Here is a 26,978-nt window from a genome sequence, read left to right as displayed (position 1 = left end):
ACGTTATTCTGTGTCGTTAGCCACGCTATATGTTGTATTCATTTTGTTAGCTATTTAGCCAATGTTGTTATCACTGAACGAACACCACCAAAACGTTACTGATCTCTAATCCTCATTTAGCAGCCCAATTTCTCCGGCAGTAGCAAGTAAAACAACATACGTTACACTACTTGTATGATAGCGCACATAAGTCCTTTTAGACCCAGTGTCATCTCCCTCTAAACTCTCACTATAGACCGCTCTCCATAGACTCACTATGTTTGCACATGTATTCCCACTGTAGGCCTACTGTATTTGTGCTGTATAACGACAACACATTCGACACTTAAGTATGGATAAGTTCTATGTATTGATCACAGACACAAGTGTCAATCTATGTAAATATTGATGAGTATTTTGGTGGCTGATACAATGTGATGATGAGCAAAAACAGTCCAGCTCTACTGTCAATAACAAGATACTAACTGACGTAAATTCACCCATGGCAATGTCAACACACACAAACGATGCAGATAAACACAAACGATGCAGATAAAATAGCGAATTGTTTATCCCCTATCACAGCGTGCGTGCATGTAAACGTGTGTGTGTGTGTGCCTACACAGACAGAGGAAAATATTTCTATGTAATATAACAGCGTGCACAGCCTGTGCTACAGTATGCACTTGTTTCTATTCTATCCTGCATTTAATAAAAATAATTACCCATATTTGTGCCTTTATGGCTGCTCTCTTTTTTTTTTATGTTGATTCAAAACAGGGTATATATTGAAATGTATTTAAATCCCAGTCTCAAAGGTATACCTAAACTGTAACTGAGGGGTACAATTCCCTGACTGTATTGATAAGTATGGTATCATTAAACCACTACCGCTTTATGTACTTTAATTACTGGCCATACAGTACACAATATATGAATATGATGAACACTTCCCACAATGAAATCGGTTCCAGTCAAAGGTATTAATCAAGTATTTAATGGAGCAAAAGGTACATAGGATACTTTACATTATTCTTTGAATGCACTTGTAAGGCAAAGGAGTATGCGTAGGCAAATCAATAACGAATGTCCATTCTCTGGTTACGCAGGAGGTAATTATACAACCTGAATCTTAGGGAATTATATCTATGGTACACTAGTGATAGCGGGAGATACTGGAAGGGGTTCCCACTGGTTGTAAGCCAGCAGGGGGGGTAGAAGATCTGTCGGTAGTAGGACGTCTGGTCAACGATGACTAGGGAGACTTCAGGTACAGAAGCCGGTGCAGTAGCCTCTTGATCCACAGACGAATACAGCTTGGTTCTCTTGTAGACTGTAGCTCCACAGGGAAGAAAGCTAGTCGGCCTCAGGCTCTCTGGGCGCCGACTCGACTTGACTCCTCTCGGGGTAAATCCAACACGTGCAGGCGTCGGCGATTATCCGCTCCATAAATCACAGGACCAAAGCAAATATATTCCAGCCGCAAAGGGCTATGCAGTCGTCGGGTAGATTAATCCAGTGTACATGTCCATACGGCTCTCGTCTAGGTCTCCTCGGGTGAAAGCGCCATGTGGTCGGCCCAACCTGGATAAGAACTCTAGCTAATACGAGGAAGCGTTGGAGATGCTGGTCACTGTAGAATTCTAACCGCACGATACACTATACACAAATAGACTATTAAAGACTTAATAGAAATATGTCGCACTCGACGGTATAGCGCCAAACTCTGACAATTCAGTTATTAATTCGCACACGGTCTCGATGCTCTATTCTGAGGCCAAACAGGCCATACTTCACCGCACGTTGTATCGTGGGTGAGGCTTCAACTTATCGGTAACATGCTAAGGACGAAGGGTAAGGAGGTAAGGAGGTAAGGGGCTTCTATATTCACCTGCGCCGTATTTATACGCACGGTGAACAAACTAGTTCCAATCTCATTTCTGTCGCGTATCCCTGGGCAAGGCCGAAACATGTCCAGACACATCTTGACGGTGACTTTGAACCTGGCTCCGGGGGCCGGTCCCTGGCGCCGTTGGACCGCTGTCCAATAGGAGAATGAACTATTATGGTCTGGGCTAAAGGGATATTCCGTGTATATGTACAAGGAATATACAGGGGATATCAAACGATATACAAATACTATGCAATATATATCAATAAATAAATATATATATTCGGTTTAATCTGATCCTTTGTAACATAAACCCTATACACTTTATGATCACTTTGGAGCTACTAATACAAATTTCAGAAGGCCCATTGTCAGTGATTTGTTCACATGGCCTTAATATATTGCTGTACCTGTGTCTCCATCGATCTGTGTGCGTGCATGTGAGTGTGCGCTATACTTTGCCTGAGCTCAGGTCGATGTCTCCCCGCTGTGCGTCCAGCCAATGCGCTGTGGGCCCGTCCCATCCTGCACCTCCGCACGCCATTGTGCTTTTTTCCCCCTCAAACACCTCCTTATAGGCACAGTCTTTATACCAATGCCCGGCGCACCGGAGTTGATGGTCGCCGGCGAGACCAGCGGATAGGAGACGGGACGGCCGGTGGCGGTGACGCACACGGAAAGACACCGAGCCCAAAATCCAGCCCCGGGCACACCGTGGGAGAAAAGACAGAAAAACAGATTCTTAGCTTCTCCCGTCATGACCCCACAGGCCCCCCTTTCTGGCCCCTCTAAACTGTCCACATTTTCCATTTTCTAGGTAAACACAAAACAAACAAAAACAAACAAAAAATAAACAAAACCAAACAGAAAATAAAAGACAAAAAATAAAAACCCACAATAAAATATGTGGCAGACAAATCGTTTCCTCTGAACTCTTTCGAGAAAAAAGCTCTGTGGAGTAGCGTATCACGCCTGTTATTTCGGATACGTATCACGCCTGTTATTTCGGATACGTATCACGCCTGTTATTTCGGATACAATGCCCCTATCTTATTTCTTTTCAGAAAAACTGCAGTATGACCAGATAAGGTAGTGGAAAACTAATCACACGACATAAGCCCCTGTCCCCCTATCTTTTGGCATCCCACGCACGGTCCAACTTCCCGCCTCTCTGTTAGGAAACCCACAGAATCTAAACCTTCTCATATACTTCCAGAATCAGTGCCTAAAACTATTTGCATGAACATCACTTTAGTTTCCACTATACCCACAGTACTTTGCACACGCCTGTTATTTCGGATACAAATGTAATTCACGCCAATTATCGGAACATACCTCTTAATTTAAAGTGTCCAGAGGAAAACCATAAAAAGGTACCCAAAAAAAACAATACTATGTACAAATTATGTGGCCCCCAAAAATTGGTTCCTCCTGAGCACTCGGAGATAAAAAGCTCTGTAAACAGCGTACAGCCAGAACATACCCCTTAAATCCCAGTACTCAAGGAAACACAGGGGGTTACACACATTATCCTATATTCAATACCCCACTCGCATAATTACTTTATAGATAGAAACAAAAACCGCTTTTAAACAGAATGGCTACTTTATACATAACCGCTTTTAAACAGAATGGCCACTTTATAAATAACCGCTTTTAAACAGAATGGCTACTTTATACATAACCGCTTTTAAACAGAATGGCCACTTTATAAATAACCGCTTTTAAACAGAATGGCTACTTTATAAATAACCGCTTCTAAACAGAATGGCCACTTTATAAATAACCGCTTTTAAACAGAATGGCTACTTTATAAATAACCGCTTCTAAACAGAATGCTCACCGAATATCTCCCCCACGCGCTCCCATGGATTCTAGCCGTAGTTGGCAGCCAAACGGACGCTAGCAGGCGGTTCCTCACTCCCTTCCCATGTGCGGGGGAGTATTGAGGAGAAGAAAGCGCTTTCCCTGAAACCCAAGATTTCAACCTGCCCGCATAGCGCCTCGGCTCGCGGCCAACTCGACCCCCATCGCTCTAAAATATATATTAACCTAATTAAAAAAAATACCCCATAATTCTTCTCGTCGTCAACATATTTTATTATACTCGTGGTAGGCCCCCGCACCCCGTCTATAAGGCACGAGCCTAATCCCTGCCTAATACATTCGGGACGTACCAAGATTGAGAAACTATAGAAAAAACCATCGCCAGTCTACCAAGCACAGTAATACACCAATACAATGAAAAAAATAACCACTGCAGAGCACATAGTAATATACATTTAAAAAATAGCTCTGACCGGCACCATGTTCTAGTTTAGACCTCTAATTATAAATTTAAAAACAAAAAATGTTTTAAACAGAAATCAGAATGTCAACAGCTCACCGAGTGTTCCTCATCACGCGTCCCCAAGGTTCATGCCGGAGGTGACAGCCAAGCGGACGGCGCAGCTGGTTCTCTCCCCTCGGTGTCTCGCACGGAGGAGCCTCGAGACAGCACTCCCCCGGAATTCCAGGATTCACCCTTTCTGCAGAGTCCGTTTGGCGGCCGACCTCGACACCCATCGGTTAAAAAAAACATCTCGTCGCCATCTGTAATGGGAATTATTAAAGGACAAACGATGAGCCGTTTACATTAATCATTCTGAGTCATTATTAATAATAATAAGAAGGTTTATTTAATAAAGAAAGTCCATGACAGCGTGGCCACGCTGCCAGGCCAGTCACCCGCCAGAGACAGACATGTTTACCCCCTAGCGTCTGACAGGGACTGCCCTAGAGGCCTCGTCAGACATACAATTGAATACATGAAAATGACGTAGAAGAAAACAAAATGGCTGGTTAGAGAAATTAATAATACGACTATGTTATGGCTAAGCCTGGAAGGAAAACAGCCATCTGGCTCTATGGCTGGTAGAAACAGCAACTTCGTTATGATTGAGAAAATGATAGAGTATCTTAAAGAGACATACACACATTAACCAGTAAATCTGGTCGGAGTGAAACTCAAGCTGTATGACATGATAAAACAACAGATATATAAGAACATGATAATATATTTCCACGACAACGTCATGATATGATTTCAGGCTGCCAATAAATTTGGAAAAACCTGGAGTGCGTGTCTGGACATTGTTTCCCTATTTTTATGTGTTGTACAATACACCATTCCCATCAGAACACTTGAATAACAGAAGAGACAGTTTTGTATGTAACGTTGTGTTTAATAACAATTACAAAACACACCAATAAAAATTGCATAAATAGCAGCATTAACAACAATATAATCTCTCATTTACATAACATAACTCGCTGTGGCAGAGGCTGGTGTTGTGCTTGTCGTCTTTCCTGTGACAAAATGGCATCCAAGGTAATACAAAAAGTCAACCAATGAACTAGATTCTTGTACCGGATCTCCTCTCTGGTAAACAAGAATACCCTGAAGACTCTGGCAGGAGCATTCATTCAAGGGTACTACGACTATGCTTGCACCTCATGGTACCAAAGCACCTCAAAGGTGCTAAAAACAAGATTACAAACATCACAAAACAAACTGGTCAAACTTCTACTTGACCTTACCCCTAGAACCCACCTCACCCCTGCCCACTTTGACAACCTAGGATGGCTTAGAGTAGACGACAGAGTACAGCATTTATATAGAGCTTTTATCCAAAGTGCTTTACAACTTAATGTACATTAAACTTGAAAACAAGTTTTCATTCAGTCTGTCTCGTCTCTCCCTCCATCGGGGGGGGGGGTAGTAGAGTGTAGAGTGGAGGTAGTGGGGTGGGGGTAGTAGAGTGACTATACTGTGTATAGGTGTGACATGGAATGCGGCCCCCACACACACAAACACACACACAAACACACCATTGAAATGCTAATTGTTGGGGCATTTCCATTCCCCCCAAGGTTGAGAAGAAACCACAGTACGGGGAGATTGATTGATTGATTGAACATTTTATTAACAGATTGCAGAATGGGTACAGTACAGTACAGCTCAATACATACAATTGTTAAGGGGATGCAGACCAGAGAAAGACTTTCGTCTTGTTTACATCAGGGTCCCCCATTTTCAATTCATCATAACATATATGACATACATGACATACAGATAGACAGTACTGCTACATCTATGACATACCAGATTTGCAAATACAGTACTGTTTGTGATACGAAAAGAGTCCAGAAAAGAGAGTATATACATTTGACATAGAAACTGTACATTGGAGGATGTTGGGGGGGGGGGGGGGGGTTGGGTAGGAAGAGTGGGTGGGGGACACTGTACAACTGAACAAGCAAAACTGTACATTGGAATATTGACTCCCTCCCAGCAGAACTCCGCACCGCCCCAACTCTGGACTAATTTAAAAAACTGCTCAAAACCCACCTCTTCAACTTGGCCTTCAACCCCTAACTTTCTCACTTTATATGTATATGTTGTGTCTGTCCACTATGTTTGTTAATTTGTCATCTCCCCCCCCCCCCCCTATGTAAAGCGACCTTGGGTCCTCTGAAAGGCGCTATATAAAATTATTATTATTATTATTATTATTATTATTATTATTATTATTATTATTATACTTGGTCATTTACTGTACATTGGGGGGGGGTTGTGTTAGGACATTTACAGGGGCCAGTTTAGAATTGCAGTCTCCCGTAGGTGTTTTTTGAGAGTGTTTTTGAAAGTGGGAAGTATTTTGACATGTACATGGGTACTTTGGTCGTGTAGTGTATCTTGTAGACCAGGCCCATTGCATTTTGTAATGTACAAACCCTACAAATGTCCTAACCTAGTTGTACAGTAAATGACCAAGTAAGGCTTTGTCAGTATTCCAATGTACAGTGTAAAATGTGTGTGTGTCCCCTACCCAACCAAATGTATATACACTCCTTTTCTGGACACTTTTGTATCACAAACAGTACTGTATTTGCAAATCTGATATGTCATAAATGTATAGATGTAGCAGTACTGTCTATCTGTATGTCATGTATGTCATATATGTTATGATGAATTGAAAATGGGGGACCCTGATGTAAACAAGACGAAAGTCTTTCTCTGGTCTGCATCCCCTTAACAATTGTATGTATTGAGCTGTACTGTAATGTACCCATTCTGCAATCTGTTAATAAACTTTTCAATCAATCAATCAAGTATTGATTATTTTTTTTATATCACGTTAACAATCAAATGGCTAGCAAGCTCACCTGTGACATACTGTACAGTGCAAAATACTTTCGTCTTGTTTACATCAGGGTCCCCCATTTTCAATTCATAATGACATACATGACATACAGGTAGACAGTACTGCTACTGTACATCTATACATTTATGACATATCAGTTTTGCAAATACAGTACTGTTTGTGATACAAAGTAGTACCTGACGCATCGCTACTGTACAGTAACTCCGCCATCACAACCATTGAACTATTATAACTCTGTTACACCTATACACGGCTGGCCCATAGTAGGTAGTAATAGATAGTAATACATACTGTACTGTAGTCAGAAATAAACGTTACCAAAATAATAACGTTTAGGCAAATCACAGACGCGGATACTACCACGTCTCTCTGGTGTGCCACGCAATAGGTTGAATCGTAGTGAGATAAGTTCGAGGTGTTTCATGTTTCATAAAAATACGAATTTCATAATATATTATAGCTTACTTGAATGAACAATCTCCCTCCCCACTTTACCAGCATATTTTAAATTCACAATAAAGTCTCTCTGTCTTGCGCAGTCCCAACGTTGACAGTGGCTCGTGTTATTGACACAAAGGCAGTGTTGAATGAGGAATCAATAGACCGCCGCCGCGCCGGGCGACTTTGCGCCTCCTGGCGGCATAAAACAGAACAGCAGCCTGGGTCACAATTAATTAAAACGACGTGATATAACCGTGCGCGAGTCGCGGCAAAGCGCCCAGGAATACTAAAAGCTTCATCTGTAAGTGTGCGTGTGTGCGGCATGAGTGTGTGCCCGCTCATGTTAAAGTGTTAAGTGGCTGCTAGTGTGTGAGCGTGCACAGCGTGCATGTCGTGTGTGTGTTCATGTGTGCTTGTGTGTGGATAGTTCAGTGTTCTGTGGCACTCAATGTTCATTGTTCAGGGCTCTGATGGCCTGGGGGAAGAAGCTGAGCCTAAGCCGCTCTGTCCTAGTAGCTGGGGTTCGCAGGCGTCTGCCTGACCTCAGCAGCTGGAACAGGCTGTTATTGGGGTGGTGAGGGTCTTTCATTATCCTGCAGGCTCTGGATTTGCACCTCTTGTTGTATAGAACCTGCAGGGGAGGTAGTGCAATACCCGTGGTACGCTCGGCTGGGGGTGGGGAAGCTGGCGGGTGGGAATCTGGCGTTTTGGACAGCGACGCCTACAGATCAGGTCTCGGCGCTTGCTAAGCGGGGCAGGACTTGGTGGAGATAGCGTGCCCTTCCACGCGTTACACTTCACCAATGAGAGTCCTCGCTGCCAAGTGAAAAGACGTCACTGGCTGTCGGCGCACGTCTCGGAGGAAGCGTGCGATCGACTCGGGACGCCCTTGTACCGACTCGTAGGAGAACATGCATACAGCAGCCAGGTAGGGGAGGGGGGGAATTGGCACAACGACTAATTGGGACTAGTGGTCTGCAAGGGCCTTGAAATGAAGCCCCTGCCCAGCCCGAGCCCGTGAACTTCAGGCCCTGCCCGAAAATAAGCCTGACTGTAAATAACATTTTAAGCCATAGCCTGCGTGAAAACCAGAAAAAAAAATAATAATATTAGACTTAAATTTAATTTTTTATTTGTATTTGTATATTCCAACTTCAACCAAAAAACGAAGTTATTGAACGACTTCGGTCTGCTCTTGTCCACCACCATCCACCGTTGATGTCCTGTTCAGCACTGTTCTACTGTCCTAAAATTCTCCCTGCGGTAATTACATCCAATGTTTCCAAAAATCCAGCTTTCCCAGACGCATTGGGATTTCAAAAGCTCTCCCTTTCCCTAATTCCATATCTGTTCATTTATCCATCGCGACTCAGAGACACGCTCTGACTCTCTGATCTCTGATGACAGCTTGCACAAAAGAGAAAACTAAATTTAAGGAAAACTAAACTTAATGTTATCTAGTTATGAGTATAGAGAGTGCGCAATAAAAAAAAAAAAAAAAAAGACGGCGCTGCCCGGCCGGGTAGGGCCCCGTCGGGCACGGGCAGGGTTGCAGTGCACTAATTGGGACAGGGAGAAAATCAGAGAAAAAAATAAAAAAAAAAAATTATGTCTGCAGGTCACATGAAATTAGATGATCGCCGTTGCTAGCAGCTACTAAACATGTAAGTACTGAACAGGTCAAATAGAGACTGAATGGCAAATGACAGTAGGTCTGAAAAACATAGGTAAATTCTCCCGACTCACAGTCCCGCATTCCCGCCTCCTTGTGAGAAAAAAACCCTTATAGTACAGACAAACTAAAATGGAATTAACCCTTAGAGCAGTGCCTTCCTTGTCCATGAACCCCATTAGAAGTACCCTTATAGCGGCACGGTGGTGTAGTGGTTAAACACTGTCGCCTCACAGCAAGAAGGTCCAGGGTTCGATTCCCGCCTGGGGACCAGGTTTCCATGATGCCAGTTACCCAGGTGGGGTATCTCCCAGGTTTTTCTGTGTGGAGTTTGCATGTTCTCCCCGTGCTCGCAAGGGTTTCCCCCCCGATAAGATAAACCCAATGGAAAAACATGCACAACAACAAGATCGCTAACGCTGTGGCAACCTTGACGAAGACGGACAGGAGCACTTGGATTGGTCCCCTGGCGCGGCTCACGTTGCGCCTGTCTGCTCCCGGCTGCCCTTGGGGGGGAAGGACGACGGGATGGGTTAATCGCAGAGACGAATCTCATACATGCATCGCATGCATGCCGATTGATGACCTCTGAGCAGGTCCTAAATTATTATTATTTTATTATACCCTGGTTTTCCTTAGAAAACACTGCAGATTGACCAGGTAAAATAATTAAAGATAATCAACCCCTGTGGAACATACTGTCCCTTATTCACAGCGTTCCAAAGGACCTTTTAAACCTCCCAAAAAAATATCCTCTCTCAGGATCACCCTAACACAGCTATCTCCCTCTGCTAACAGCCCTCATTTACAATCCCACAGCACAGTCCCAATTCCTGCTCTTTTGTGAAAAGCAAATACAGAGCCTGCAGAGCAAAACTAGCGCTATATATATATAATTTTGAAGCCCAAAAAAATCCCACCCCTCTTCGGGATGCAGACTTGAACTCAACATCTTTTATTATACTCGTGGTAGGCCCTGCACCCCGTCTGGGCACGAGCCTAATCCCTGCCTAATAAATTCGGGACGTACCAAGATTGAGAAACTATAGAAAAAACCATCGCCAGTCTACCAAGCACACAGTAATATACACAAAATAAATAGCTCTGACAGGCACCATGTTCTAGTTTAGACCTCTAATTTTAAATTTAAAAACAAAAATGTTTTAAACAAAAATCAGAATGTCAACAGCTCACCGAGTGACCCTTATCACGCGTCCAAGGTCCATGCCGGAGGCGACAGCCAAGCGGACGGCGCAGCCGGTTCTCTCCCCTCCGTGTCCTGCACGGAGGAGCCTCGAGACAGGGTAGCACTCCCCCGGAATGCCAGGATTCACCTTCTCTGCAGAGTCCGTTTGGCGGCCGACCATCTCTCGTCGCCATCTGCTATGGGAACGCGTTGTATCCGATAAAGATACAATGTTCTATGTACCTGCGTTGGTATTAACCCAACTGTAAAAATGGATGTCCAAACATGCGCTCCTGATTTGTGGCAAGTTTATTAACAGAAGCAAGACGATGGCTGCTTCATAAAAACTCTTGCTGTTGCTCAAAAACACTGGAGTTGTACAACAATTTAAGGTCGGCATCCGCATTCTCCAAACTAATCTAACAAAAATGTCCGTTGATCGTATCTCGTCTCTGGCAATGTGGATATAGCTTATCCTTCATCAATGGGGCAGCCCGTCCAATACGTCTTCTTCCGTCTTCTTACGCCTGTCTCACTGACTTCCTTGTCTTGCGAACCCACCATTTATAATGAAGCTAGGGCCGGCTCGATGACATCATTTTCATAGCGACGTCACCTTTGCCGGTCCTATCAACATCAAGCCCTTGGCACATGTTTAATGCCCAATGAAATTATGGACCTCCTCCAGAAGACGGCTACATTTTCCACATCTTATAATATCGGTCAAATCCACTTGAATTAATCTTTCATTTACTACAATATACCAATATTCATCTGGGTCTCGTTTTACATAATATTATCATATAATTTAGAATCTTTTTGTCATAATATTACATATTTCAATATAAAACATTAACAGTTTCGTCCCAGAATAAATCACAAAGCTCACATTCACTGGAGTTATTTATCAGTTCAATATATATATATATATATATATATGGCATTTCATATTATTTGACTTATTAAAACTGGTTTACCTAAATTCAGTAAAGTCTTAAACCATGCTTTTCTAAATAATCACCTTACATGCTATTTACACTTTGACAGGTCAGATGAACTTTAGCTTCTCACCTCGGTGTTTACACAGCTGTGTGACCACCTAACCATATTGACTTGGACTTTAACACTTCCTGAGGCCAAATCATTCTGTGTCCCAGGAGGCCCTGAACCTTCACATTCTAACCTGATCAATGATTTTAATTGTGTATGTTTCTTTGAAGCTGTTGGCAACTCAGTGGCTACTATAATCACAAGACTATGTCATCTCCTGTGATCTGTCTAGTGATCTCAGCTGTGACTTCGTACTGTATTCAAATGAACCATGTGTTACTTGTGAGTTCTGCCATGTGGGAATTGTACCTTAAACCTTATCTTGAGTTCCAAAAATGGAAGTTAACCCTACTTATTTAAGAACAAGTATAATTTACCCCAATATTATACTACAAACGCCACCTCATCTCCCTCATCCCCTCGCCCGTCCTGACTCGGCATCCGTGAAACCGCCACAGTCCAGGGGAGAGAAGGGGGAGACGAACTAACGCACCCACCAACAGAATGGCCCGCTAGTTAAAAAAAAATCCCATAAACATCTCTCGTCGCCATCTGTAATGGGAAATATTAAAGGACAAAACGATGAGCCGTTTATCAAATCATTCTGAGTCATTATTAATAATAGAAAAGTTTATTTCACCGTGGCCACAATGAAAGGACAGTTTACAGTCAGAGACAACATGTGTTCACACACTGAATCTGACCAGCAAATCTGACAAAGAGCTCTGGTCAGACGTACATTAAATACACAGTTTCAAGACGTAACACCATACATCAGATATGATGACCAAAGTAAATAAAAATGGTTCCCAGTCACAGGAAGCAACAATAACCTTGCTATGGCTGGGGAGATGTTGGTATCTTGGAGTCTCTTAAAGAGACACACACACATTACATAGCTGGTCACAGTGAACCAGTCAAGCTGTCTATAATGACATGATAATATATTCCACGACAGACCCCTTCTCTTCTCCCTCTACACTAAATCACTGGGTAACATTATCACGTCTCATGCCTTCTCGTATACTCAACTCACTCTCCAAGACATTTTAATGTTTCTTTTTGGTGTGTATTGTTTTTATTGACCTAGAGTCATTTATTCATGCTGAGTGAATCAGTTCCCCCAGCCACATTTGTGTATTCAAAATAATTTGGGGAATTAACTGGCCTTGGGGGAAATCACTGGGTAACATTATCACGTCTCATGCCTTCTCGTATACTCAACTCACTCTCCAAGACATTTACAACAAGGAGTGCATGGGTAAGGCTAAGAGAATAATCAAAGACTCAAACAACTGCCTCTTTGAACTGCTGCGGTCAGGCAAGCGATACCGGAGTCTCATGGCAAGCACAGAGAGACTCAGAAGAAGCTTCTATCCTCAGGCCTTCAGAATGCTAAATGACAATAACACTATGTAACAACCATCAAATGCACTCACAGCACACACATCCACACGCACACACTCACTTTAAACAAACAACTCACTGCAGCACCCACTTTACCCACTTTAGACACCTAAACACACTTTATATTTATTGGTAAAGAATCTGCACTACAACCCATACCTCATTACACCTTACTGTAAATTGTACCTAAATTGTACCTCATCCCATGTCTGCATTGTACTGTATATAGTATATTGTATTGTAACTCAGTTACTTTTCTACTCTGCATTGTACATTGTATATATGTATATATTGAACACTTTTGTCTACGTACTTGACTTCTATTTTATACTTACTATACTTATTCTATACTTATCTATTTTTATCTAGCACAATCTCTGGAGCAAAACAGAAAGAAGCATTTTATATAAAAGTATTCTGTACTTCTGTATGACAACTAATAAAGAAACTTGAACGTGAAACTTGAGATATCCACGTCTCTGAGTGGATCTCAGCCTGTCTGTCCGACATCTCCGCCTGGATGACGACCAACCACCTCAAACTGAACCTAAGCAAAACTGAATTGCTCCACCTGCTGGCCAAATCCTCCCCCCTGACTGACCTTTCCATCACAGTCGAGAATGCAGCTGTGACCGCGTCCCCGACCGCCAAGAATCTTGGTGTTGTCCTCGACGACCAGTTGAACTTCTCCGCTCACATCGCAGCGACAACCAGCACCTGCAGATTCCTCCTGAGCAATGTCAGAAGGATCCGCCCCTTCCTGACAAAAGAAGCCACCCAACTCCTCGTCCAATCAACAGTCATCTCCCGCCTCGACTACTGCAACGCACTGCTTGCTGGCCTCCCGGACACTGCCACCAAGCCTCTTCAACTCATTCAGAATGCAGCGGCCCGCCTGATCTCAAACCTACCGATGTCGGCCCACTTCTTAGGGACCTGCACTGGCTCCCCATTGCTGCACAAATCTGCTTCAAGGCCCTCGACCTGGCATATCGTGCGGCAAAGGGAACCGCTCCCGCCTACCTCCGGTCAATGGTCTCTAACTACACACGCTCAAGACCCCCACGCTCTGCATCTTCTGGCCATCTCAGACCCACTCCTATCCGAGCTCCGGGAGGGTCATCAAGGAGACCCTGCCTTTTCTCAGTCCTTGCCCCACAATGGTGGAATGATAAAAGCGTCAGCTAAATGACTAAATGGAAATGGAAATGGAAATGGAAAGGACGGTGAGGGCGAGAATGGCGGCGGCGTGGAGGAAGTGGCGGGAAATTAGTAGGCTACTGTTGAATCAAAACATATAAGATCAGAGGGGGGATATATGAAGCATGTGTGAGATCAGTTCTCCTGTATGGTTCAGAAACGTGGGCAATGACAAAAAGGGTGATGGCGGTGTTAATAAGGAGTTGTGATCGGAAGATGTTGAGGTATGTGGCGGGAGTCAGATGGCAGGACGGGAGGACCAGATCCCAGTGCAATGAGATCTGTGGTGTCAGGGAAATTGATTTCAAGGTGAGATATGGACATCTCAGGTGGTTTGGACATGTGAGAAGATCGAAGGAGGGGGGGATGTTGAGAGGGGTGGAGGAGATGATTGTGGATGGGCGGAGGCCGAGAGGGAGACCGAAGCAGACGTGGAGGGGATGTGTGGAAAATGATATGAGGGATCTGGAGATACATGAAGACATGGCACAAAACCGTGCCCAGTGGCGTGGAGTCATCGCCCCGTCCAACCTCACTGTAGTGGGAAAAAAGGACGTAAAACGAAGATGATGATGTGTACTTTGGTAGAAAATAGTTCCTACATGAAACTGCTCACAACAAGGTCTATGGATTATCCGGGTCATGAAATCTGGATGAAAGAGAGACATTGCTTTTTAGTTTTTCAAATGTATTCTTTTGGTGTTTTGAGCACCACAAACTGAGTGCCACTGTATTAGAATGACGGTGGATTGATTGATTGATTAACAGATTGCAGAATGGGTACAATACAGTACAGCTCAATACACACAATTGTTAAGGGGATGCAGACCAGAGAAAGACTTTCGTCTTGTTTACATCAGGGTCCCCCATTTTCAATTCATCATAACATATATGACATACATGACATACAGATAGACAGTACTGCTACATCTATACATTTATGACATACCAGATTTACAAATACAGTACTGTTTTTGATACAAGAAGAGTCTAAAAAAGAGAGTATATACATTTGATGAAGAAACTGTACATTGGAGGAGGTTGGTAGGTAGGAGGTTGGTAGGTGGGGTGGGGTGTGGTGGGGGGGGGGCAACTGTACATTGGAGGTGGTGGGGTGGGGGGTTGGGTAGGCGGGGTGGGGGGTAACTGTACATTGGATTATCGACGAAACCTTACTTGGTCCCAAGAAGAGGATTATCGACGAAACCTTACTTGGTCCCAAGAAGAGGGTCTTGTGTATTATTGGGTTTAATAGGACATGTATTGTACATTGGAGGGGGTTGCGTTAGGACATTCACAGGGGACATTTTGCTTTTCAAATTTTGTGTGAACTGGCCCTTTAAGATACGAACATAATTATTGTTATTATCCCTGACTTTGTTGCAACAGCACAGCAAGGGACAAAAGAAGAGATGAAAAGATAAGAAGATAAAAAACACAATAGTGATTCTATCCAGTTTATTAATGTGTTTCTGTTCTTGGCTGTTCTAAACACTGGTGTCTGTTTGGAAAATCATCTGGCACACAGGATGTGATGTTTATGTTGCCAGTGGCAATAGCAGTTTGTTTGGAATAAAAGACTAACACAGTAGTTAAGCATTTTCAAGGTGGAAAGCAAGTCAATACAACGATCGCTTATCACCAATAGATGTCACCCAAACAAACAAAAATGTGGATCTTGCAGATTGCCACTAATATAGCATTTATTTAAGTTCCTTTTGTATACATACAGTGAATAGGAATGTTTTAGAAATGAAAATCAAAACAAACATTACAACCAATTATCTAATGAACAAAAGTGTGAAAATCCCACGGGTTCCTGACAGGCAGCGAGCGAGCGAACTGGAGACGAAATCGCATGCGACACTGTCCTGATATGAGGCGGTGCGTGTCCGAGTGTGTCTGTGTGTGTGTGTTAACGGGGGCAAAGCAGCCTGCAATTCTTGACCAATAAAAAGTGTTTAGGGGCGGGACTCTGCCGCGTAATCGCTCAACTAGAGACACAGCGAGCGAATATTTGAGGGGGGAACGACATCGCCGCTCAGTTCGCTGTCGCTCGCGGCAGGTCAGGATAGTCTGATTGAAACGAATACGTAAGGGATAATGTATAGCTACGAGGTCATTGTCGCAAAATAATTGACCGACACAGAGTTTAAAATACCGAGCCGACTCGGCGAGGTGTTTTAAACGTCAGTGAAGGTCAATTATTTTGCGACAATGATCGAGTATAGCTATACATTATCCCGCTTATTACATGGCTAACTTACTAACAATATACCTAATTCATTTTACATCGACTCGCAACACTGGTTCTGGCTCCGCTCGTCGCTCCGCCCCCTGTCATCGCCGGCAGCTTCCCCGGCAGCAGAACACCGGCAGTGTCTAATTGCACTGAAACAGTGTGTGTCAGTGGGCTTGATTGCGAACAGCTGCGCACAGCGGTCATTATTGTCCCACAGCGGTCATTATTGTCTGATAACTGACCTCTGACGCGCGCTATTGACCAATCACAAGCAAGCATTTCGGCGAATGTGAAAACGCCATGTAATAAATTTTAATAATTTTCGCAATCACGCTCACTCGCGTCGCTGCCTGTCAGGAAGGGGTAGGCCCAGATGTGTTTTGGGTGGAAGGCCACGTTAAGTTTGTAACACATACAGTAGGCCTAGCTATGGTTGGAGAAATATTACCATATTATGATGATGATGATGATGGCGGTGGTGGGGTAGTGATGATGATGGTGGTGGTGGGTTAGTGAAGATGGTGGTAGTGGTGGTGGTAGTGATGATGATGATTCAAAACATGGCTGTCTGTATTTGTATCTGTGTGTGTGTGTGTGTGTGTGTGTGTGTGTGTGTGTGTGTGTGTGTGTGTGTGTGTGTGTGTGTGTGTGTGTGTGTGTGTGCGCGTGCGTGCGTGCGTGCGTATGTATGTGTGTGTGTGTGCGTGCGTGCGTGCGTGCGTGCATGCGTGCGTGCGTGCGTGTGTACATATACACCAATTTTGGTGCCAAATGCATCATGTGCTGCCTAAAGCTATACTACTGCACCAACAGAGTCTACCACGACATCACCCCTTGACATGAGTTCCATCAAAACCTTTACCCTCTGTCTCTGCAACAGAAAGAGACAGAGAAAGAGAGAGATAGAAACATAGTTATTATGTTAACAATCAAAGATAGATAGATAGATGTAAATATGATAGATAGTGAGGGAGAGGGAGAGAGAGATTGAGAGAGATTGAGAGAGAGAGGGAGAGAGAGGGAGAGAGAGAGGAAGCGCTGGCTGCTGTTGCCGGGGTAACCATCTATCTCCTCTCCTCTTTAACCCTTTCTCCCCAGCGCTTCCCTTTCACCCCTTTTCTCCTACCCTTCCAGTGATCCCACTCCTTAATGTCCTACCACTCTGCCACTGTGTACTCTCTGTTTAGGGCCAAATAGCAAATAATTAGTGGGTATCTTCCTACTTCTGCTCTACATGCAATATTTGGTGTTTTCCATTGGGTGCGGAGAATGGATTTGCAAAATTCTGCATGCAGAGTCTCAATTTGGTGTTTGTCCCATTTTGTGAAATCTTGGTTTGCAAGTGGCCCCAGACCTCGTAACCATACAGGGAAATGGGTTATATGACGGAGTCTAATATTTTGAGCCAGATTTGAATTGGAATGTCTAGCTTGATGTTTCTTTTGATAGCATAAAAAGCCCTTCTTGGTTCTTCTCTCAGGTCGTTCACAGCTTGGTGGAAGTTCCCTGTGCGGGGAACAAAATAAACTTCTTGGCTTACCAGCCAAGGTGGCTGATAGATTTGAAAAAGAAACTACCAGCCAAACAGATTTCTTACCAGCCAAAAATTATAAATACCTTTTTAGTATATCGCCATGTGTTATTATTACTATATAATACTCTCATATGCTCATATGGCTCCCATTTCTTTTACACGCCAGAGTGGCTGAGTAGCCTCCGTAATTTACCAGCCAAAGAGGAAATCTACATGCCATTGGCGCTTGGCAGGTGTTAATTTAGTTCCCTGTCCGTGTGGCACTGATGTTTAGGCCGAGATAGGTCTAGCTTTCTGTGTGTTCTAGGGTAATTGTGTCTATGAGGAATTTGTGTTTGTGTTGTTGTAGGCTGGGTCTTTTTTGGAATATCATAACTTTTGTTTTGGTTAGATTTACTGTCAGTGACCAGGTCTGGGATAATTTGTGTAGAAGATCAAGGTGCTGCTGTAGCCCTTCTTTTGTTGGAGACAGCAGCACCAGATCATTTGCAAACAGTAGGTATTTTACTTCTGTGTTTGCTAGGGGGATGCCAGGTGCTGCAGCTTGTTCCAATATTTTTGCCAGTTCATTGATGTATATGTTGAAGAGGGTTGGACTCAAGCTGCACCCCTGTCTATCCCCACAGCTTTGAGGAAAGAAGTCTGTGGGCTAGATCCACAAAGATGGATTGCACGGAGCAAGTTGCACCCTTACTTACAATTCATTATGAATTGAAAATGGGGGACCCTAATGTAAACAAGACGAAAGTCTTTCTCTGGTCTGCATCCCCTTAACAATTGTGTGTATTGAGCCGTACTGTATTGTACCCATTCTGCAATCTGTTAATAAAATTTCCATTCAATCAATCACCGTGCAGATTGATTGATTGAATGAAAGTTTTATTTGCCAAAGCCAATGTCAAAATGGGCAGGGGTGAGGTGGGTTTTAGGAGTAAGGTCAAGCAGTAGTCTGACCAGTTTGTTTTGTGATGTTTGTAATCTTGTTTTTAGTGCCTTTGAGGTGCTTTGGTACCATGAGGTGCAAGCATAGTTGTAGTACCCTTGAATGAGTGCTCCTGTTAGTCTTCAGGGTATTCTTGTTTACCAGAGAGGAGATCCGGTACAAGAATCTTGTTCATTGGTTGACTTTTTTGATTACATTGGTTGCCATTTTGTCACAGGAAAGATTTGCCTTTGATTTGAAAGATGGAACCCAGGTAAGTAATTTCATCTTTCCTTGTGACAATATTGTCCCCCACGGTAACAGAGAAGCCGTTGGCCTTGCTGAGTTTGTTATTTGATCCAAAGATAATAGACTCTGTTTTACCCAGGTGTAATGATAGTTTGTTATCAGCGAGCCAGGTGCAGATTCTGCCGAGTTCATAGCTGAATTAGGAACAGTAGCGGGCCTAGTATGATTCCTTGTGGAATACCACAGCTCACTGGGAGGGGGGGGGGGGGGGGTAGTGTACCGTTTACCTCCACCATCTGTTCTCTCCCCTCCAGGTAGGATTGCATCCAGCTCACTGATGAACTCATCATGGAGAACCCCTACCACCCCCTCTATGACGAGCTAGTCAAGATGAGAAGCTCGTTCAGCCACAGACTCATTCCCCCCCGACACTCAACTAACCGCCTCGGACAGTCCTTCATACCAGCGGCCATCAGGCTCCACAACAGTGGGCAGCGACTAGCAGCCTCCAGGCTCCACAACAGGGGGCAGCGACAGCGACTGCTACCAGACATTGACCTGGGACTTATAGGAACCCAAGGGGGACAACCTACACTACCCTGGTACTTTGATTAATGTATACTCAGTAGATAGTAAATTATAACACTACCTCATGCATACTGCACCTTATGTGACACTGTGAATAATGTGAATATTCCTCAGCTAGTCAGATAGTAAATTATATTGACCATATTGATCAAATTGTTTACACTGCCTGTGTTGTCTTTTACTACCTGTATACTGTGTTGTTTTACTACCTGTACCCCTCCCCCCTCCCCCCCATGCTGCTATGATGCCTGAATTTCCCCAAGGGGATCAATAAAGGAATATCTTATCTTATCTTATCTTAACTATTAAAACCAATCGCTTTTAGTTTGTCAATCAGAATGGAGTGATTGACAGTGTCAAAAGCCTTTTGGAGGTACAGCATGACCATGCCGCAGTATTTGCCCGCGTCCACCTCTTGTTTGATGTGGTCGTTCAAATAGAGAAGGCATGTTTCGGTGGAGTGGGATGTTCTGAAGCCAGATTGGAATTCGTAGATTTGTTACTTTTCTCTGTGAGGTACTTTTCTACCTGTTCGTAGACTATTCTTTCCATGACTTTCAAGATGGAGGTAAGAATAGAAACAGGGCGGTAGTTGCCTCTGTCTAATTTGCTGCCTTTTTTGTGCAGGGGGGGTCACTCTTGCAATTTTGAAGTCTTTGGGGATGTGTCCCTGTTTTATGGAGAGGTTTATTATGTGGGTGATGACTGGGGTGATGGCGGCTGCTGAGTCTCTGAGGAATTTCGAGCGGATATTTTCATGGCCAGTGGCCTTGTTAGGTTGGAGGGCGCTCAGTTTTTTAGTACTTTATCTGTTGTTACCCTTTCAAGTTTGAAGTCGTCTTTGTGGACCCCTAGGTTTTTGTAGAAGGCTATGATGTGTTCTACCCCAAAATGCCCTGAGTGGGAGGGTAAACCTGTTAAGCTGTAAGGTCCCCCTAAAGGGGGACCCTGCTTTTTTGTATCATAAATCGATCAATAGAGACCGTATTAGATCCCCAATTATCATATCATGGGGTATCATTGGAAAGCCACACTCATTGGCTACAACCCTCTGCAAAGATTTTCGAGATCGCCAAATGATTGACGGAGCTAGAGCCCCGGGAGTCGGGGGTGGTAATGTGTACTTTTGTGTACTTTGGGGCATGCCGCACATATCGGCGTGTAACTCGAGAACCGCTGAACGGATCTTGTCACCTGAAAGGGCAATCGACTGGCAACAAATAGGGCTTTAATTCTATCTATATATTGTATTAAAAGAAATACACACCCGAGCCACTAGAGGTCGGCAAAGTGGCATCGCGAATCGTCCACATGTGGGCCCTTGGATGTTAACACTTTGACTGCCTAAAAACGATTTACAACGTCTTTGCTGGCGATGCTAAAGTTGCCGGGGGACGCTGTACGTCGTCTTTATATCAATATTTCAAAAATCTGCGATCTGATCCATAATGTCCCTCCGCTGGCCTGAGAACCACCAGCAGGACCCACTGAGCTCTCTGGCGGTTCAGGAGCGCCATCTGGTGGCCGATCGCGCAACCGCTTAACAGGAAGCACAGTGGAGGTTGTGCTAGATGTCCGTATTGCTTCTGGCCACTCGGGATAGGTTCCGGCATTCTAGCTCGTCACTCTACATAGCGATCGATTGCCAATAACTCGATAAACAACATGATTTGGACGTATATACCATTATACAAGCTGGAGATGGACCGGGTAATAATATATCCCATAATGATAAAATTTCTACTCGACGATGATCGCCCAACGGCGCGCGGAGACTGGGGTGAGTTTCAGCGTGTAACGTTACCATCTTCGATACTAACTGCTTTTATCAACATTTGACCCACATTAGATGATTGGTATAACGCTGCCCACGGAATTATAAACGCCCCCTCGCCCATCCGGTCAACATCAGATGACGTGTAGTAACTTCTAGAAGTACGTCTAGTTGGAATTTTTTATATCGCGCTGATTGCCATCAAACTGTATTTCATCATCAATATAATGCATTTGGGGCTATATATCACGTTCTGGAGAAAGTTGCAGAAAGAGATGAAAACATACTTATACATTAGACCATACTTTACTATGAATATGTGAATGAAAAAGTTTAACGTTGCTACACAATGAACAATACATATAGGACTTTGAATGGGCCCTAATAATGGCAATGTAGCAATAGAATTTAAAAAGTTATAGCCCTGCAAAGAAGGGGACTTTCTCCATAGACAAATAGCGCTGGCAATCTATGGTATATCATTAATTTAACCCATGGCAGCCAAAGTGTTAAGAGGTTAATGTTTTTTTTATTATTATTTTTGTAGCCAAGAGTAAAGACCATAACCCTATCAAAACAGTAGTCAAAGTGTATATTTTCATTTTTACCAATGTTTTATACGATTTATCGGAAATACGAATTTATCGGAAAAATGCTAATTATATCTCTTTTATCGTAAAACCGCAAGGAAATGACTACATCCAGATTCAACCCTGCCATTGGAAATAGGAGCCTTTTCCCTATCCATAGATGTATGATTTGGCCATAATAAGGTCAAGGTCAAGTTCAAGGTCAAAGATGAATTCATAATTAAAATCGATTATCATTTATTACTGTATCTACAAATCCTTCTATTTAATCATCTTCCCTTTATTCATTTGCTTAGATTTTTTTTACACTTAATCTCAATAAGGTGGTGAATGAGCTCAGTGAGCGAAATCTCCTACCACGCAGATTTAACATGGTGTTATTCACCGTCAAAGATGCACAAATAAATCATAATTTATATTCTCATTTTCTTCATTACAATTTACTCAAGCCTAGTAACAGACACACTATTTCTGACACTGGAAATACATACCCCAGGTCCCTAGATGTTCCTAGATACCAATAACATGCAAATTGACCTTGCAGAAGTGGAGCAATCTTCCATTTACCTTTAGGCGAAATTTCTGAAAATAGGGCTACCACTTAACAGGTTAACCAGTGTTGTGGCTATGTTTGTAAAGAAAATGTTTAAGTAATTGGCCACATCCAGCTTGTCTGTGATGAGTGTTTTCTGTCTTTATGTTTATGTTTGTAAATCTGGTTTTTAGTTTTTTACTGCAGCCTAGTTGGTTGTTGAGTAATTTCCAAAGTTTACTGGGTTTGTTTTTGTTTTCCTCAGTTTTGTCATTGATGAAATATTTTTTTGCAGATTTGATCATGGTGTTTACATCGTTTCTTAGTCTGTTTCTTTGCTGTTTAAGTCCCGCCACATGGGCTTGGATATCACTGTTTGAGCTTTTGGCAAGCTTTGACTGACTTTTATGAAGTTCAGAGCATTTTTTGTCTCTGGTTTTCATAGCGGTCAATATTTCTGCGTGCATCCATGGCTCAGCGCGATTTTTAACCCTGGTGGTTTTTAGGGGGGCCATGTTGTTTAGTATTGTTGAGAATTTGGTTTTGAATCCAAGCCATGTTTCTTCAACTTGTGTACCACTGAGCTCATCTGACCAGTCTAGGCTCTCCAGTTCTTGGTTAAAGGCCTCGCTAGAGTAGGTTTTGAGGTCCCTAGATGTGACTGTTTTGTGACAGCCGGCCTTTTGTTTTAGCTTTTTGCGAGTACAGAATATCATATAATGATTGCTTAACCCGCATGCTATAACACCTTTATTGGAGATCCTGGACTTGTCAGAGGTCAGAATGAGATCAATGGTACTTTGTGTTGAATCACACACTCTTGTGGGTTGGGTGATTAGCTGGCTGACACTGCAGATCACAAAACCTACTGAAGGACTTGAAAACGGGTGCTTCTTTTCATCGCATATTCTCTTACGGCCTTCCAAGGAGGTTGTCATAAGAGAACTCTTAAGACAATGTTGGTGAATGAGGTCCAATGAGTGTAGATAGTGAAAGATAGACTTGAAAAACAGGTTTATTACAGAGTTATGGCGAGATGACCCAACGAGGACCTCTGTCCCAGGTGAGCTCTTCGATTCACCTTATCATATCATATCGAGTCGATCAGAGCTTCCTACGCTGAGCTATCATAACTTTTGCGCACCTACCCCCTACCGGTGAATGCCTCACTGTTGCGGTTTTTCTGAAGTATTATGCGTTAGGTGTGCAAAGGTTATGATAGCTCAGCGTAGGAAGCTCTGATCGACTCGGGGGTATCTCTATGTGTTTGGGAGACTCAGGCGCACATGACGATCATGCCTCTACCTCAACCACAGCCCGAGCCGTGAGCGAATTACGCGAGGGGAGCAGAATATAGCAGGGGACTTTGTTCGCTCCATCTGAAAAGTTGAAAAGGGTAAAACATTTTACATAATAAATATCTCCACAAAACTTTCCCAGTTCATTACTTACATTGAGACAATACTTTTATGTGTAAAAGGCTTTTGGAAATGTTATGTTTAAATATGCATTGTCTACATAAATATATGTTAATTTGCATATATTTCCAGAACATTGGTCCACAGATTGGATAAAGCCAGTAATTAATTTCTATAAATCCCTAGATTCTCTTTTTATGCAATAGACCTTTTGGGATTTTTTTTCTGACAGTTTAATAATGGTTTAAGACCTTTCTGATTCTGATTCTGATTCTAATCTAATCTAATCTATCTAATCCAGTGGTTTTCACGGTTTAGTTTGGAACTCAATGTGCAGACAAAGAGAAACGGCAGACAGGTCTTGTTAAACCCCAAGGGGGTATATTTAATTAGAATGGTCAGTGTCCAGGCAGGGGTCAATACACGGGAAAGGTACTCATATAGTCCGGGGTGTGTGCGGGAGAGAGTCAGACAGGCGGGGGTTAGAGCGGGTACGGGATAGTCAGCCAGGCAGGGGTCAAGACGGAGTAGAGCACAGAGAATCGTTAGACAGGTGGGGGTTCAGAGCAGGTCCTTGTGAGTGTAGTGTATTTTTGATTGGTTATTAAAACCCTTTACCTCTCCCCCCTCAAAATACTATGTTTTCATATAAAAGGTCCCTCTGAAAGGAGGGGCGATTTTTTGCTGTAACGAACGTGTGATTATTCACTGTGTATTTTGGGTATGCCTCATCGAAATGAGTAATGAGGGCTCGCTGTCTTTTTTGTTTTAAACAGCTAAAGGCTGGTGGGCAGCGTTTTTCTTGTGTGTGAAGGGAGTTACTGGATTCATGGAACGCGTTTTTAAACAAACGCAGACCCTGAATCCGCGATTGGTGTTGCTATTATGTGTTGCTTCCTGTTTCACCTCATACATGTTTTCGTGGTTACGTGAGGCTGGTTGGGGGGGGGGGGGAGGATAAACCCTCCCCTTGGGATGATTATATCCCTGGTGAAATACTGACAACGGATGGGGAGGACGCAGCACAAAACGAGCGTGCCTTTTCATTCGGGGATCCTTCGTGCACGTTAGCAGTACCTAGGATTCCGCCCCGTCAGCTGCCTCGACGTCAGGGCAAATATTTGCATATCCTGCTCATCGCGGGGAGGAGGGGGGGGGGGGGGGGGGGGGGGATTCCCCATGCCCACACCAAACTTAGAAGGTGGGGCTGGGGTTAACTTTCCGGCCATTGTAAAACGTTGTTTGGTTGAAACAAACATGTAGCAATGTCACTCAAATATGTTTAAACGTGCGCCTGAAACGGGATGTAACGAGGGTTATTCTGTAACCCTAGTTATATGAGTTCATCTCAAGTAGACAATTGTCTATCTTGCAAAATGAAGCCGTGGGGCGTATGTCTTTATCCCTTTGTAGGCATCGCGGGGCTAGCGCTGCCGGTGTGTGGAGAGTTTTTCACCCAAGACAGAGTGACCACACAGTATGCATGTCCAGCCGTAGAGCAGGCCATCCCTAGCGGGCTAATTGCTTGGCTAAAACGGGACAATGCTCAGCGGGGGAGCCGCCTCATTCACCAGGAGTGATGACTATGACTGCTGTTCCCCCCGTTTCAAACCGCCCCTTTTCTGTCGGGGTCCCCCCTTGGGTGCGATTGCCCCGACCCCAGCCTCGTTGGCAGAGTCAGGCTGCGAAACCCCAACCCCACGAGATAAAAAAAAAGAAGGGACCGGGTTACCTATCTGGCAGGTCCCGACTCACGTTGTCAATTGGGAGGTCTCTCCAGGATAAACCTGGCGTCTTCCCCTCTTGTGTGAGCGGAATTTGTGACGGATCGTTTTTTTCCCCAGGCTCTGTATGTAAACCCTGTGTCAGTGTCCTTGCGGGGACCGGTCTCCTCCCAGTTCTACCCAGACAGGGGGGAGAAACGTTGTGTGGGGGCTCTTTCTTGTCAGAATTCGCCACCACCGTTCTCAGGTCTTATGAGCCTACACGCTGTTCGATGCCAGCGCTTGGTCTTACGCAGGGGTGTAAAGTACTTGAGTAATTGTACTTTGTTGCAATACTTGAGTACTGTTTTGGGGGATTTGTACTTTACTCAAGTATTATTAGGTTTGTATAAATATTTAAATAAAACTCTTGACTTGACTTGTATACTTGTACTTTTACTCAATTACATTTCAGAGAAAAAAAACATAATTTTTACTCCTTACATTTAAAATGCAGACCTACAAAGTACAACGTACAAACCACACAACTCACCATTCCAGACAAACCAGCCCAAAACATATCACCCCCCCCCCATTCATGGACCTGAAACCCCCCCACAGAACAGACCAACCACTCACCTTTCCAGTCCAACCAATAACAACCCCAAGACAATAGACACACCTCTCACTTCTCCTGTATATAATGTAACCAATATCATCGATCTGGAGCTCAGTTTGATACAGGTCAGTGTCCACTTTGAGTCATCCAGCCATAACTCTTTGATTTACCTGAACCTATTTTGGTGTATTAAACCCATGTTTGTTCAAGCCCACCTGACTGTCTACATTGATTGATCTGGGAACATTTCTCCCACAATAGGTATAATAAAATCCATTATAGAATTGGCTTACCGAGATGGTACCAAAAAAGTGTTTGGCCCAAGGACTATTTGGCTTCATTGCACAGTCTCAATTGATTCTTTCTATGGAGCCGGGGTGGTAATCCCGTCTGGGTAGTAGTGCAGAGATTACTATTTTTGCACTGGGTAATGTTGACGTGGCTTTTTCTATTACTTCCTTGACATACATGGTCACCTCCTCCCCTGTCTGTGTTCTCAAGTTATTTGTGCCTGTGTGTATTATGATGTGGCTGGGGGACCCCAGGTTATTTGTGCCTGTGTGTATTATGATGTGGCTGGGGTACCCCCCCAGGTGGTCTTCTGTCAGTAGTTCTATAACCCGATTGGTATTCTGGCACTTTAGTAGACTCTGTGGTTTGGGAAGAGTTTTTTTTTCTTCTACATATCTCCCGTTAGAGTCCATGAGAAGTACTATTTGTGGACTTTCTTGAGATCTGGTGGGTGGTGTTGGATGTCTTGGGTTTGTGTTAGTG

Source organism: Notolepis coatsorum (assembly GCF_963971535.1).
Source record: "Notolepis coatsorum genome assembly, chromosome: 14".
NCBI classification, from domain to species: Eukaryota; Metazoa; Chordata; class Actinopteri; order Aulopiformes; family Paralepididae; genus Notolepis; species Notolepis coatsorum.
Note: the sequence above shows the minus strand (reverse complement) of the source record.